The sequence below is a fragment of the Hibiscus syriacus genome, unplaced genomic scaffold (genome assembly GCF_006381635.1).
Source record: "Hibiscus syriacus cultivar Baekdansim isolate YM2019G1 unplaced genomic scaffold, ASM638163v2 tig00111783_pilon, whole genome shotgun sequence".
Taxonomy (NCBI): domain Eukaryota; kingdom Viridiplantae; phylum Streptophyta; class Magnoliopsida; order Malvales; family Malvaceae; genus Hibiscus; species Hibiscus syriacus.
Window position 1 is genome coordinate 1,010,192 of NW_024063178.1, and position 3,971 is coordinate 1,014,162.

The window sequence follows — 3,971 nt, forward strand, 5'->3', positions numbered from 1 at the left end:
GTGTTAAAGAGGTACTTGGTCAGAAACCTTTTACAATTTTGCAACCTATGGATAGGCGAATAGTGTTTAATGGAAATGACATTATGGGCTGAATCAAAGAGGAAACCGTTGTTTTATTAGAATGGATAAAAAGTATGAAAAAAGGGAAACGAGTCACTGTGGGCTTTGTTACAAGGCTACCTTTAACACCTATCAAGAAGGATTCAATATGGGTAAATATTGATAGATTTACTAAAATAACTCTCTTTCTTTTGGGTACGAGCATAGTAGTCGATGGATAAATATGATTATATTTTATCAGTTAGCTATTGCCTCTCGAAATGGACAATACCTAGAATGTCTTCGTGTGAAGTGCTTATAAATTACAGATCAGGTCCATATTATGTTCTTTCACGGGAGAAAATAGAGTTTTAATTAGATTTGAACTATGAAAAAGAATCAATACGGATATGGACTTGAGAAATCATGAACTGTAGAATAAAACGATTCCTCTAGTTGAAGTGTAGTGGTAAAAGCATAAAGTCTTTAAATTTGATGAAAAAATTTCTTAAGGGGGAGAATTGTAATACCCCAAATAGAAAGATAATGAATTTCTTGCAAAGATGTAAATTTGGAGGATTAAATTGAATAAATGATAAAATATAGGAAATAATTTGAAATAGTGTTGACTAAATTGTATCAATAAATGAATAAAGAGGGTATTATGATCTTTTGGAGTCAAATGAATTTAAAACCCATTTAAATTAGGGGTTTAAGAGAATAGGGAAAAAGTGCAACAAGCTGGTTTCTTCTTATTCTTCCAGTGGGTATGCTTTCCTCAATAGCTCAAAAGGTAAACATCAATTTATCAATTTTTCCTTTCAATTATAAGATAGTTTTTAAACCTTAAGTGATAAGGAAGCTTAAGGATGGTTTAAATGGGATTAAAATTAAGTGATTAGTAAAATATTTGAGATTTAAAGAAATGGGTTTTAAAATGTTATGTTGCTATATGAGTGTTTATGGATGTTTGTTGGTAAAATTGACATGACAATGAGGTAAATGAAAGATTAGAAGCCAAGAATCAAATGATCTTGAGGAATATTAGATATTTTAAGTGGTTAAATGAAGGAAAGTTAGTAAGGTTAAGTAGAGAAGTGTTATATAGTATTGTTAGGGATAAAGGGGATGAAAATTGCCCAAAGTCGGGATAATATCTAATGGAAAACTGGAAAATATGGGTAGGGGTATCGGTACCCTATAATATAGTACCGATACCATAGACAAGAATTAGGCTAAATTATATCAGAGATATCGATACTGATTCAACCAGTATCGGTACCCAAGGAATGCGTATCGATACCATGGTAAGGGTATCGACACCAGTAAACATCGAATCTAATTTGGGTATCGATACATAGAGGGGGTATCGGTATCATAACATAGGGGTATCGATACCATGGTGAGGGTATTGATACCATGGTGAGGGTATCGATACCAGGCTATATCGAAGCTAATTTCGGTATTGATTCATGAAGGGGGCATTGATACCCTAATAGGGTAGTATCGATACCATAAGTAGGGGTATCGAAACCCAAGGGCTAGAAGTGTTAAGTTGGGGCTGATAATGTTATGGGAAGTTAATAATAAATATTTTGATTGATGTTAAGTTATAATTGTTAGGAAGCATACTAACAATTGATATTATGCATGTCTTTAATGAATATGGTATAGATCGCAAACAAGCTCCTTAGTCGAGTAAGTCGAAAGGCAAGGGCCAAGTCCCAAGTTCCATAATAATTATTTTCCCATTTTGGATATTTAAGCGAGGAAAACTAGGCACTAAGTGTGCATTTCATGGAATTCATCCTATGTAGATGAATAATCATTTCGGCACTAAGTGTGTAAAACACGGAATTCATAATATGTTTATGAATTATGTATGGGCACTGTGTGTGCATCATTGCCCTGAAAGGATGCCATAGCTGAAATGCATATGGGTGCATTATCAGTATAAAAGAAAAGTGCATATGGGTGCATTATTGGCATGAAAGGATGCCATAGTTGAAATGTATATGTATACATTGTCAACAGAAAAACATACTTTAGTTGAAATGTATATGGGTACATTATCAACATAAAAGTATGCTAGAGTTGAAATGCATATGGGTGTATTATCAACATAAAAGTATACTATGGTTGAAATGTATATGGGTATATTATTAACAGAAATGTATACTATGGTTGAAATGTATATGGGTACATTATCAACAGAAAAACATACTTTAGTTGAAATGTATATGGGTACATTATCAACATAAAAGTATGCTAGAGTTGAAATACATGTGGGAGTATTATCAATAGAAAAGTATACTATGGTTGAAATGTATATGAGTACATTATCAACAAAAAAGTATACTATGGTTGAAATGTATATGGGTACATTATCAACAGAAAAGTATACTCACTACAACAAAACAGAGTTTTAGCGGCGTTTTTAAGCACCGCTAAAAGTATTTACGGCGATAGGAAAAACGCCGCAAGAAGCGACGGCAATACCAGCGCCGCTAAAGTTAGCGGCGTTTGAGAACAAAAAACGCCGCAATAGGTCAATATCTATTACGGCATTTTTTGAACAAACGCCGCAAAAGGTCGATATCTATAGCGGTGTTTTTGGAATAAACGCCGCAAAAAGTTATGATATATAGCGGCGTTTCTAAAAGAATGCCGCAAAAAGTCAGATCTATAGTGGCGTTTTTGGATACAAACGCCGCAAAAGATAAGACCTATACTGGCATTTTTAGAACAAACGTCGTTATAGGTCTAACCTTTTGCGGCGTTTTTAGACACAAACGCCGCAAAAGGTTAGACCTATAACGTCGTTTTTGAACACAAACGCCGCAAAAAGTCAGACTTATAGCGGCGTTTTTGGATACAAACGCCGCTAATTACCTTTCTTTAGCTAATATTAATTGATTTTGCATATTTTATTTCTGCTATACATCACCTATATTTATATCTAGCTTTATCTAATTAACAACAACCATACATTTTAATTAAGACAAAAAACATAAAGAAAAATACTTAACATCAAAATAAATTAAAGTTTTTTTATGGAGAGAGAACCTTAAAAGACATTAAAGTACAAATGAGTTACAATTGAACCTCAAAGTATAAATATACATGGATTTGTTGTTCGATACATCCTCAATTTCACTAGCGTCATCATCATAACCTCCAGATATGCCTTCTAAAGCTACTTTGTTTCACACTTCATTGGAATTTGTCATATTCATCGTCTTGACATCTTATTTGAAAGTATCATTTGACAGTGAATGATCTCTCCTCAATAGATTAAAAACAAATGGGAAATGATGTGCCAGTCTATTAAAGAAGCCGCTTTTTGTTGAAGTTTGTTCTTCAAGATTACTGCAATTACAATAATTTAGATGAGACTAAGAAGAGAAGGAAACAACCAGCAGAACTTGCATTCATAACATATATGTGAGTCATTGAGAACTGAAAAAAGATGTTGCAAAAAACAACAAAAACAGGAAGTTAGGAACCATGAAAACTAAAATATATTCTACATAAGAATGTAAAAAATGTCATCATAAAGAAAAAATTTAATAATGTATTGGTTTCCATCTTACTTTTAGAAGTTAGAATTCTTACCCCAAGAATCTGAGCAAGTTTGTATTCTTAGAAAAGTTAAGGAAATACAAAAGAGGGATAAGCAATGAAATCTTATAATTTTGGATCAAGAAAGCATGCATGTCTAAGTCCCTCAAAGTTCATAGGGAAAACCCTAGTAGGTTCAATCATTTCAAGATTGCTTCATGTGTCTTTTGATCCTATTTATGATCAGTAAAATAAACAAATGAATCAAGGAACATATATTTCCAGTTATAACTTTGTACTATAAGAATTTTAGACGATAAAAAGAACTCAAAAAGTGAAGAAGATGGGTTTTAGACAAATATATTAATAGA